A 12965-nucleotide genomic window follows, 5' to 3' on the forward strand; every position below is an offset into this window, starting at 1 on the left:
CTACTTTCTATCCCTATGGATTTGCCTATTCTGGAATTTCATATGAATAAAGTGGCACAATGTATAGTCTCTTGTGTCTGGCTTTTTTCACTTAGCATAATATTTTCTAATTCTCCAAGTTGTAGCATGTGGCATTACTACTCATTTCTTTTGTTTCCTAAAATTCCCTTTTAAAAAAAAAATAGACATGGGATTACTGGGCATGTACCCAATGGATTACAAATCAATCTACCATAAAGACACATGCACACATATGTTTATTGTGTCACTGTTCACAATAGCAAAGACTTGGAACCAACCCAAATGCCCATCAGTGATAGACTGGATAAAAAAAATGTGGCACATATACACCATGGAATACTATGCAGCCATAAAAAAGGATGAGTTTATGTCCTTTGCAGGGACGTGGATAAAGCTAGAAACTATCATTCTCAGCAAACTAACACAGGAACAGAAAACCAAACGTTGCATGTTCTCACTCACAAGTGGGAGTTGACAGTGAGAACACATTACACACCCAGGCCTGTTGCGGGATGGGGGTTAGGGGAGGGATGACATTAGGAGAAATACCTAATGTAGATGACAGATTGATGGGTGCAGCAAACAATTATGGCACATGTCTACCGATGTAACAAACCTGCACATTCTGCACATGTATCCTAGAACTTGAAGTATAATAAACAAAATTTTAAAAATAGAAAATTTCAAAAGCAATCTTTAAATTTTTTCTTCTTATATCTGACTTAGATAAGTTATTTCTCACATGAAATTTATCCTTTAAGAGCTGTATTGGAATGTATTTCATGTAAATTTTGCTTTCTTAAATTAACTATAAGTCACTAGGGAGTAAAGTTAAGCACAGACAGGTTCTCTTGTAAATGCTTAGATTCAAGAGCTGAAATAAATGGGCCTCCTATTGTGGGCCAGTTACTTTCATGTGCGTATTTCGTTCTTCATATATCTCTGTCTTGGGTGTGGCTGTGTACATGCTTGTGCATGCATGTGTGCATTTTTTATCTCTTTGCCTCCCTGTTGTATCCACGAAAACTTTAAGGATAGAAGAAATCCTTGGTGTTAAAATGAACAAATGTTTACTTAGGTTTTCACTTTGCTTCTAAGTTATGCATGACGACTGCTCTTGAATTTCATGAAAATAACCTGTGCTTTTCACAATTCAATTTAAACCCACCCCCTTTCTCAGTTTATAGGATCCACATGGATTAGATTCTTCTTGTCAGATCTCCCACTGTCTTTCTTCCTCTTCCCAATTCTCCTTAAACATGTCTCTTTTTCCCACTCTGCTCACTTCCTTTTCTTTCCCCAGTGTGTGGTAGATTCTCATCCACACGTTCTCCAGCATCTGTAACAGAAGCAGCAAGACTAATTGATTTTCTGAGTTGTTAAAATCTCATTTTAACCCCAATATTTCTCTTTTATCCCGATTCCTAAATGTCTCACTAATAAAAAGCAAAATGTTCTAATTTTCTAGGCTTTATTCTGGATACTTCAATCTCTTAAAGCATACCAGTTTGTCCCCTATATGTTCTTGCTTGAAATTTTAGAGATGTAGCAATTATTAGAAACTTTTTTTTTTTTTTTTTTTTTTTNGGGATAGCGCAGACCAGCATTTCAGGTAATTGGGCTGTAATTGGCCTGGTGTGGACAGCAGGTCCCCAGTGTGAGGCTTCTGTTTTTGGGAAGTTTCCCTGACTGGCAGGGAGTGAGGCAGTGACCTCTCTGTCTGTCTGAGAGCAGAGCTCCTATGACTCATTCTGGCTCCCACCTCCCACCCCCAAGCTCTGAGCTGGTGCGTCTTGTTCCATGGGCTGGTGTGGGTGGTGGTGTGGACGGCAGAGCAGGATGATGCCAGTACACTCCTGGGAGGCAGTGCCAGGGTCTTTCTGGTGTGCGAGGTGCTGTCCTAGGACTGCTAGTACCCAGCTGCCGTGTGAATCTGCCCTGCTGGGGCTTAGCTCCTGATCTTTTGTCCTATGACACCTCCACATTTCTCCCTCCTTCCCACTGATGTTTCTTTCTTTAGCTCTTGCATCTCCCAATTCTGTTCTTTTTTAGATTGTGATAAAATACACATAACATAAAATTTACTATCTTAACCATTTTTAAGTGTACATTTCAGAGGTCTTAAGTACATTCACACTGATGTGCAGTCATCACCACTGTCCATCCACAGAACTCTTTTCATCTTGCAAAACTGAATCTCTGTCCCCATTAAACACTAATCCCACATTCTCCCCTTCCCCCCAGTCCTTGGCAACCACCATTCCATTTTCTGCCTCTATGAAATCAAATACTCTAAGGACCTCAGGTAGGCGGAATCATACAGTCTTTTTGTGACTGGCTTATTTCATTCAGCATGATGTCCTCAAGGTTCATCCATATTGTAGTATATGTCAGAATTTACTTCCTTTTAAAGGCTGACTCTACTCCATTGTGTGTTTATACCATGTTTTGTTTATCCATTCATCCATTGATGGAAAATCAGGCTGCGTCCACCTTTTTCACCTTGTGAAATACTCCTCTTATCTTTTATAGCTGATGATAATAGTGGTCAAAGCACGTAGCACTTTTTTACAAAGTTGTTCTTATTAATTTTTACAAGAATTAGAAATTTGCCACTATCATCATCTCCATTTTATAGATGAGAAAATTGAAGCTTGGTGAAGTTAAATAATTTGCCCAAAGTTACCTTTAAAAAATAGCTTAACTGAGATATGTTCACATACCATATGACTCATCAATTAGAGTTGTGCATCACCACAGTTAATTGTAGCACATTTTTATCACCTGAAAAAGAAATGCTATACCCTTTAGTTACCACCCCTCTATTCCTGTGTCCCCACTGTAGCTCTGGCAACCGCAAATCTACTTTCTATCCCTATGGATTTGCCTATTCTGGAATTTCATATGAATAAAGTGGCACAATGTATAGTCTCTTGTGTCTGGCTTTTTTCACTTAGCATAATATTTTCTAATTCTCCAAGTTGTAGCATGTGGCATTACTACTCATTTCTTTTTGTTTCCTAAAATTCCCTTTTTAAAAAAAAAATAGACATGGGATTACTGGGTATATACCCAAAGGATTATAAATCATTCTACTATAAAGACACTTGCACATGTATGTTTATTGTAGCACTGTTCACAATAGCAAAGACTTGGAACCAACCCAAATGCTCATCAGTGATAGATTGGATAAAAAAATTGTGGCACATGTACACCATGGAATACTATGCAGCCATAAAAAAGGATGAGGTCATGTCCTTTGCAGGGACATGGATGAAGCTGGAAACCATCATTCTCAGCAAACTAACACAGGAACAGAAAACCAAACACCTCATGTTCTCACTCATAGTGGGAGTTGGACAATGAGAACACATCACACACTGGGGCCTGTTGGGGGTGGGGGCTAGGGGAGGGATAGCATTAGGAGAAATACCTAATGTAGATGACAGGTTGATGGGTGCAGCCACCATGGTACGTATATAGACCTATGTAACAAACCTGCACGTTCTGCACATGTACCCCAGAACTTAAAGTATCAAACAACAACAACAACAGCAACAACAACAACAACAACAACCAGTCCCTACATGCATTAGAAAAGGGAATCTCTCCCATGAGGCTGGGGATTCTTTAGAGAAGGGGTTCTCAAAGTGTGGTTCCCAAACCTGGGGACTTGGAAATGCAGATTCTCAGCCTTACCCCAGACCTACTATTTCAGAAACTCTGGATGTGAAGCCCAGCCATGTGTGTCTTAACAAAGCCTTCAGCTGATTCTGATGCACACCAAAGTTTGAGAACCACTGCTTTAGAGAAACTTGCCAGGAAAGAGACAAAGAGAAAACCACCACCAGCAGCAGCAGCAGCAGCAGCAACAGTAGCAACAATAGTCGAGGTAACACCTTGTATGAAGAGCCGTGCTCACAGTACCTAGAGCAAGGTACAATTTAATACAGTGGCTGAAGAGCTCAGGCTCTGCAATTCTCACAGCCCTGGGTTTGAACCCCAGCTTTGGTACTTGCTGGCTGCCACTTCCCTTACCCTTGCATCTGCAAAACAGGGATAATGATTCCTCCCTCTTAAGGTTGTTCCAAAGACTCAGTGAGACCTTACCTGTAAGGTACTTAGCACAGAGCAGCACATTAAGTGGAAGCCACTATACCAGAAAGGAAACTCAAGCAAACTCATCCTCTGCAAAAGTGTTAACATCTCTCTGAGTTCAACATCCTGTGGAACAGCAGTCTAAATGGGGTACTCACACCCTGGTGGGTACAAGCAGACTTGGTTTGTGGGCATGGATAGATTTGTGAGGCTCAAGTTCCAGATCCTCAGTTTTCCTACGGGCTCTCCTGAAACTGATCTGCCTGTAAAGGGGGGCATGAAGCAAATTCTCTTTCCCTGTCTTCTCTTTCCATAGGAGCCCTTCTCCGACATAACAAAAGAAAGGCATGGGTTCCCAGTCATCCCAAATCTGAATATGATGCAGCATGTAATATAAACTTGCAGGGTTCCAACCGAGGATAAATGGAAATACTGAGGTTGTGAACAGTGATGAGATAATAAATCCATTTGCAAGTGAACAGTTCAAATGACTGGGTAACAAGTCCTTATCCAAGTCAAGTGGTTCCTACATAATTGAAGGAAGCCCTAATTGGGCTGTAAGTTGATAGATCATTAAAAATAACTTGATGATTAAAAAAAAAATAGAGCTGAGGTCTCACTATGTTGACCAGTCTCATCTTGAACTCCTGGACTCAAGTGATCCTCCCACTTCGGCCTCCCAAAGTGCTGGGGTTACAGGTTTAAGCCACTGTGCCCAGCCTTATTTTCTGAGATTACTTTTTGAACCCAGACATCTGAGTCCACAGCCTTAGTGTTCAGCCACATTGCTGTCCTGTCTCCTCCTTCAAACATTGTATACAAGTTCATGTTTACCTGTTGATATCTTCCCAGCTTCCCCTCACATCAAGAGATTGGGGTTCAGCTTTGTACCTCTCTTGCTTACTGTCATGTGGCACATAAGGGCTTTGTAAATTAAAAATTAGTAACTTGAAAATAAGTGCTTAGTCTATTGAATGCTGTGTGTTGGACAGTGTTGCAAACTAAACTCATGCAAGGAGTCACTCGTGTTAGTATTCTGTGCATGAGGGTTATGTGTCATGCTTTGCCATTAGAAGTGAGAACAGACAAGTGAGAAAATGTTCGTTAAAGGGCTCTGAAACAGTGTGAATTATAAATGTATTGTTGGTGGGGATGTGTTACCATTTGCAATTAGATTTAGGAGCTGATGAACAACCCATGAGATGGAGGTTTGCACACAGTGGCCTTGGTCCTGTGGCCAGCTGTGATAGCTGGCGGTTCCACAGTCTCAAGGTCACTGGCCTATGTCATAAAAGGCTGGTTACTGAGGACAAGCTGGGAAGATGACCCTTAGTCCAGAGGATGGAGCCATCTGGGGTGAGGAGTAATTACCTGCTTGAGGCCCCTGAGCTGCTAAGTGCAGACCCAAGTCTCTGTGATTCCGAAGTCCCTGCCTTGCCCTGCTCTCTCTAGCCTTGGATGTGGACAGGCTGTGTTGGAGGCTGGTCAGGGACCAAAACATTCTCTGAAAGTAGGAACTGTTTGCAGCTTCCTGACTGCAGGTTTCTTTTGGAGAGGCAATGGAAATGGAAGGGGTGGTGTGAAAGCAGTGCCATGGCTTCAGAGTACTCTGTAGAGAGTCCAGTGATTATTGCTATGTGGTCCCTGAGAAAAAAAAAAATGTCTATGCACAAAAATTCCCCGTGCTCTTCTGGAATAGACACCCACAGCTCTAGTTGGAGCCTGGGGGCCATTCCCTGGGGGTCTGGGCTGCCTCTGAGAATTCCCTCCCTTCCCTCCAGCCAGGTCACTGGAGGCTTATAGTATCAAACATGAGGATAGTATTAATCACTCCCATTCAATGAGTGCCCATTCTGTGCCAGGCATGTAACTAAGTGCTTTGCATCAATTAGCTCATTAATTTTTGACAATGTGATGTTTATTATTAACTTCATTTTACAGATGAGGAAACATGCATAGAGAAGGGGAAAACTTGCAAAACTCTACAAGGATGTCACTCAGACTGTATTTTTCTCAGAAAAAAATTTAAATACTATATGTAAAGAGTCATTGTAATATGGAGTAGAGACAATGTAAATTTTCTTTGTGACTTATTGGCAAATACAGTAGCTTGGGCATCGTCTGTGTTCTTGGTTGCCATGTTCTTCACTTTTGTGGTTCATCTCAGTCTGTTTATCTAATTGGAATCTCTTTTTCTGCCATTATTTTGTGTTCTTCTGAGAAGTTCTCACCCTTGAGGGTGGACAGAGGTGAGCAAGAGGCATGACTGGGAGAAACAACTAAGTATCAAGGAAGAAGTTAAGGTTGGGAGATAAATGTGGCTTTGGTGATGATTTGACGCGGGGCACCTTCATGGAATTGATAAAGGAAACAGAGGAGGAAGCTCAGTGCTCAGGGATCACTGGGAAGCCTTTCAATGGAGGGGCATCAGCAGCATCATAGTAGCCTGGGAGGAGCAAGGATTGTCAGTCATTGGACCATATTGTGGTAGCAGGTCCATTATGACTTCCCAGCTTTAAATTAAAGACACTGTAGCACCAGGTTACAAAATTGGGAAACAGTTCTAGAGGGAACGTGTGATAGCATGTGGCAGTGATCCATTCAACACCTCCATTTCCTAGAATACATTCCTAAGCTTAAGCAGATATATCTGTGCTCCCAGGGCCCAACACAGTGTCTTTCACATAGTGGGTGCTTATGCAATAAACCCTCTTGAAAGAGTGAGTTCAAGCCCCATGCCTTTAATTGTCAAATAGGCTGACTCCCTAGGAGAAAGGCTTCTCCTTAGCTGCCTTCCCAAACCTGCTTCCCTATTCTGAGTTTCTCTCCAATTGTTTTCCACCTAGATGTCCTCTAATTACAGCTACTCTAGATCCACACCATGTCTGGTTTCCAAATCTTCCATCACCCTCAATGTGTTAGTCTTTAGTGTTGTTGTCCTCCTGGCTCAGGGATCTGTCTAACCTCGTGCCTATGGAAAGTGTTCCTCAAAAACTTCATGGTACAGACACAAAGATGATTATGACCCCAAAGTTCTACTTCATGTAGCATGGCTACCATGGTTCTAACTTGAAATCTCCTTACCTTTCCCTGGCCCCCAACCAGGAATATGCAACAAGACTTATGTATTGGCCAAATGAAGTCTCAGGGTAACTCTATTGAAATACAGAGCTTTGCATGATGGGATTTCCTAGTGTAGTGCATCAGAAGATAACTGTTGCGAGATGCCCACCCAAATATCTAAAGGAAGTGTGGGGTCTTGGTATTAGTAAATTCATTGACTCTAACTTTTTACAAACTTGTTAATCTGTTACCTTGATTCCTAGCAATGATTAGTTAGCAAAGCCAGTTTCCCATTCAGAACAATTTCTGAAAGGCCTTGTAGGTCTTGCCACGAGGAATAGACTTAATCCTGTTGGGGAGTCATTGCAGAATTTTAAAAGGGGAATAAGACAATACAATTTATATTTTAGAAAGCTCAGCCTGGCTTCTGAGTGGAGATGGGATTGGAGGAAGGAGATTGAAGGCAGAAAATGAGTTGGGAGCCATTGCAATAGTTCTAGTTAAAGGCAATCACTGGGTCTGTGATCTGTTAGAAGAGCTTCTTCTAACATCCTGACAGTTGCATCACTGCATTACTTTATCTTCAGAGCACCTAAGGGCAGTTTCCTTTGTGGTGACAACTGCTGTACTTGAGTTTATTGAGAAAGCACTAGAGAAAAGACATATCCAAGATCTTCATTTCCTCTTGCTTAGATATCTCCATCTTGGCATGGTGGTGATGTCCCCAGGGCGATGGGACTTAAAAACTCCAGCTTCCTACTACATATAAAGAGAGGACACAGATGTCTCCAAGGAAGCCTCCATAAACCTGTCCAGGGAACTTTAGAGAATGTGCAGAATTTTCAACATTTTTGGAATGTTAGAATAGGACAGAGCCATTGCAAACCCAAATGGCATTCTGAAACTATTCACAGTGCTTCTACAAGATATAGAAAATGATTTTCAACTCATTCCATCCGTGACCACTCCCCAGCCTGCTGCAACTATGGTGCCTTTGAGATTCTTGGGGTAACTTGAAATGCACGCAGCAGAGATCCTGCAGTAATATTTAAGAGGTTGTTTTGACCACTGATTTTGTGAATTTAACTTCTTCGTCTCCTCCTAACTCTATACTTCTCCCAGGGAACTACCTCAACCTCACCCACAAGAGATATCAGCTGTTCAGGGTTGTAGGGTAGAAATGGCTGTGGGAAGAACGTTATCAGGAGACACAGGCTACATTTTCTTGTTGCTGTAACAGTCACCCTTTTCTGTGGATCTCTGAGTCTGTTTTGGAATATCTGGAAACACATATTCTTTGTTGTGGGAATTTTTCAGAATTATGTTATTGATTTTCTCCTTTTTAGTTTTCCGTTCTCACTTTTTTGAACTTATGTTATTCAGATGTTGGATTTCTTGGTCCTCTAAATTTCTTGCATTTCCTCTCCTGTATTCCTTCTGATTGTGTTACTATATTTCAGAAGATTTCCTCAATTTCATCTTCTAATCCTTCTGCTTTTGCGCTGATGTGTTTAGTTTTCAAGAGCTTCATTTTTTGGTTCTGTGAATATTCCTTTTTTTTATTTCACCTTGTTCTTATTTTGCATGTCAATTATTTTCTCTTGTCTCTTGAAGGATACTTATTTAATAGCTTTATGGAGGTATAATCTATGTACAACAATTTGTACATATTTAAACACATCTTTTGAGGCACTAAATAGATAATGATACTTCACAACACAATTCAAAATAATTTAAAAATAGTGGATGTGTGTTTATGTGTGTGTATTTTCCATGCATCAACATTCCCAACTTGACCCTTGTTTAGAGAGAGTTATAACTAATCCAAAGAAAATGTGCAGACCTTAAGAGAGGTTAGTGTTGTTTTTGGTAACAAATGGAATAAAAGGAAATTCTTACACCACTGTCTGCCAATTCAAAGTCATCTTCAAATCTCACGTAATTCTCGGATTCTTAGGCTTCCTTCTAAATGTTTTCATACATTAATCTTAGTTATTTCAGGTATTTTAAAATTGTATTCATTCTTTGGTAGGTAAAACATGCTCATGGTACAAAATTCAAAAGGAGCAAAGGGGTAAATAGGGAAAGTAGTTTCATTCAGACATCTCCTAGACATGACTAGAGTTCGTTACCAGTTTTGTGAACTTCCTTCCAAAGATATTCCGTGCATATTCAAGCTTATATGTTTATAGAGAAACAGTTTTTTCTTGTTTGGGACACTGTGTTTTTTTCTGTATTGCAGCCTATGGCAATCAGAAGGGTCTTTCCAAGATGATGATTAAAAGGGCCTCCAAACTTGAGTGTAACTTTTTATGCAAGGGACATACCATATTTCACCGAACCCAAGATAAGAGATCCCACTAAGACAGAAAACTGTGCAGCCAATTAAACTATGATACTCTCTCAATTGTAGAATGTATCCTGATTTCAGAGATGTTAAAATGTGAAAAAAGTGTTTTCAGCAGCTCAATTGTAGAATGTAATCCCTGCACATTCCAGAGATGTTAAAATGGAAAAAAGATCGTCTTTTCAGCATCAGTGAAATGTGGTACTTCATGTTCTCATATTCAGTGCCATTCACACACTGTCATCATTATGGATTTCATCAATAAAAATGATGACTCTCATAATTTTCATTATGCCTGTCTATTTAATTCTGGAGAGAAAAGTGGCTGTGAATATTGTACTATCCTTGGCCAAAAAATTTCTATCCTGTTTCAATTTGGGCTGACTTTCCTCGAGGCCTAGTGCATCTTTGTCACCCTGGATCCCCTTCACCATCAGCTTGGGGATCCTCTGCCTTTTTTTTTTTAGCTGTGCTGCGTCTCTTATATGTTGAGTTTCATGTATGCTTTTTGTTGATTTATATCCTTGTTGTGGTAGAGCACATCCTCAAGTAGATTCTTCAGAAAGTTAGATGGAAAGTTAATATTTTGAAGTTTTGCATTTCTGAAAATGTCTTCGTTCTACTTTCCCATCTGATTGATGATTTGGCTAAGTATAGAATTCTAGGTTGAGAATCATTTTTGTTAAGATTTTGAAAGATTGCTTCCAGTGTTCAGTGTTACTGTTGAGAAATCTGAAGCCATTCTGATTCCTGGTTCTTCTGTTGTAAAACTTTATTTTCCTCTCCAGAAGATTTCAGAATCTTATCTTTGAAATCCCATTCTGAATTTTTGTAGGGATATGTGCTGGGTTAGGTCTATTTTTGGTCATTGTGTGGGATTCCTGGTGGGCTCTTTGAATCTGGAAACACATATTCTTTGTTGTGGGAATTTTTCAGAACTGTGTTATTGATTTTCTCCTTTTTAGTTTTCCGTTCTCACTTTTTTGAACTTAATGTTATTCAGATGTTGGATTTCTTGGTCCTCTAAATTTCTTGCATTTCCTCTCCTGTATTCCTTCTGATTGTGTTACTACATTTCAGAAGATTTCCTCAATTTCATCTTCTAATCCTTCTGCTTTTGCACTGATGTTTTTAGTTTTCAAGAACTTTATTTTTTGGTTCTGTGAATATTCCTTTTTTATTTCACCTTGTTCTTACTTTGCTTGTCAATTATTTTCTCTTGTCTCTTGAAGGATACTTATTTAATAGCTTTATGGAGGTATAATCTATGTACAACAATTTGTACATATTTAAAGCATAACATTTGATAAGCTTTGACATATTTTACCTGTGAAATTGTCACCTCTGTCAGTCTAATGAACATATCTATCATTTCCAGATGTTTTCTCTTGCCTCCTTGTAATCTATCTACTCCTTCCACTGCTTCCCACCCTCATTAACCATACTGATCTGTTTTCTGCCAGTGCAGATTAGTTTACATTTTCACAATTTTATATAAATGAAATCATACAATGTGTACTCCCTTTTGTCTGGCTTCTTTCAGTATAATTACTCTGAGATTCATCCATGTTCTTGTGTGTATCAATAATGCACTTTTTTATATCTAAGTAATAGCTCATTGCTTAGATATACCACAACATATTTATCCATCACTTACTGCCTGATATGTGCCTTGTTTCTACTTTTTGGCTTTTACAAATAAAGCTGCAATGAGCATTCATGCACAAGTCTTTGTAAGGACATATGCTTTTATTTCTTTTGGGTAAATGCGTAAGTGTGGGATGGGGGAATCATATAGTAGATATATGTTTAAGTTTTTAAGAACCTGCCAAACTATTTTCTAGAATGGTTGTATCATTTTACATTCCCACCAGCAACGGATGAGAGTTCCAGTTTAACCACATTTAACGCTTAGTGTGGTCAGTATTATTAATTTTGACCATTTTTACAGGTGTATAGTGGTAACTCATTGTGGTTTTTAGTTTGCACTTCTTTAATGACTACTAATGTTGAGATCTTTTAATGTGCTTATTTGCCATCTGTTTACCTTCTTTGGTGGAGTATCTGCTCAAATAGTTTGCTCATTTAAAATAATTGAGTTGTTTTCTTATTATGGAGTTTTATGAGCTCTTTACTCTGCATACAAGTCTTTATCAGATACATACATTTTTTTCTCAGTGAGTGACTTCTCCTTTTTAAATTTTTTTTTAAAAGCAAAAGAACAGAGGTTTTAACTTTGATGAAGTCCTGTTTATCAGTTTTTTTTTTTCCTTTATGGATGGTGCTTTTGGTGTCCTACCTAAGAAACCTTCGCCTAAGCCAAGGTCATGAGGATTTTCTTCTAGAAGTTTTAGAATTTTAGGTTTCTTTGTTTGAATCTATGATCCATTTTGAGTTAATTTCTGTATATGGTGTGAGGAATGGACTGGAGTTTATTTTTTTTTTTCCATGTGGATAGCCAGTTGTTCCAGTACCATTTGTTGAGAGGACTGTACTTTCTGTGCTCAACTGCTTCTGCTTCTTTGTCAAAATCAGTTGTCAATATATGTGTGGATCTAATTTTGGACTCTTTATTCCATTGGTCTATTTGCTTATTTCTACACAAGTATCACACTGTTTTGATTACTATACCTTATCATAGTCTTGAAATCAGGTAGGGTTAGCAATCCAACTTTGTTCTTCTTTTTCAGAGGTTTTTTTTGTTGTTGTTGTTGATTTAGGTTCCTTTCATTTCCATGTGAATTTTAGAATTAGCTGATCAATTTTTACAAAAAAACTTGCTGGAATTTTGATTGGATTTGTGTTAATTCCATAGACTAGTTTGGAGAATTGAAATCATAAAAATATTGAGCTTATGACCTGGGAACGTGGTCTTCTTATTTTTTTTTTGAGACGGAGTCTCGCTCTGTCGCCCAGGCTGGAGTGCAGTGGCTTGATCTCAGCTCACTGCAAGCTCCGCCTCCTGGGTTTACGCCATTCTCCTGCCTCAACCTCCCAAGTAGCTGGGACTACAGGCGCCCACCACCTCACCCAGCTAGTTTTGTATTTTTTAGTAGAGACGGGGTTTCACCAGGTTAGCCAGGATGGTCTCGATCTCCTGACCTCGTGATCCACCTGTCTCGGCCTCCCAAAGTGCTGGGATTACAGGCTTGAGCCACCGCACCCGGCCGGGAACGTGGTCTTCTTATTTATGTAGGTCTTTACAATTTGTTCTCAACAATGTTTTTATAGTTTTCAATGTATAAGTCTTGCATATCTTTTGTCAGATTGAGCCTAAAGTATTTCATATATTTTGATGAATTGTGAATAGTATTTTTAAAAATTTCAATTTCTGATTATTGCTATCATATAGAAATATGATTGATTTTGGTATATTAACTTTCTGTCATGCAGCCTTACTAAACTCACATATTAGTTCTAGTAGCCTTTTTAAAAG

The 12965-nt window shown here is 39.3% G+C and overlaps 1 protein-coding gene across 1 annotated transcript in view; it reads left to right on the forward strand.

Moving 5' to 3' along the window:
• Window positions 1-3870: 3870 nt before the first annotated feature.
• Window positions 3871-12965, forward strand: part of CDYL2 (chromodomain Y like 2) — a 150855-nt gene continuing 141760 nt past the window's right edge. Inside the window, exon 1 of the mRNA XM_017888220.1 lies at window positions 3871-3913. The gene's annotated coding sequence lies outside the window, so the exon portion shown is untranslated. The remainder of the gene's footprint in view (window positions 3914-12965) is intronic.

Source organism: Rhinopithecus bieti, unplaced genomic scaffold, assembly GCF_001698545.2.
Source record: "Rhinopithecus bieti isolate Rb0 unplaced genomic scaffold, ASM169854v2 scaffold_17826, whole genome shotgun sequence".
Classification (NCBI taxonomy): Eukaryota; Metazoa; Chordata; class Mammalia; order Primates; family Cercopithecidae; genus Rhinopithecus; species Rhinopithecus bieti.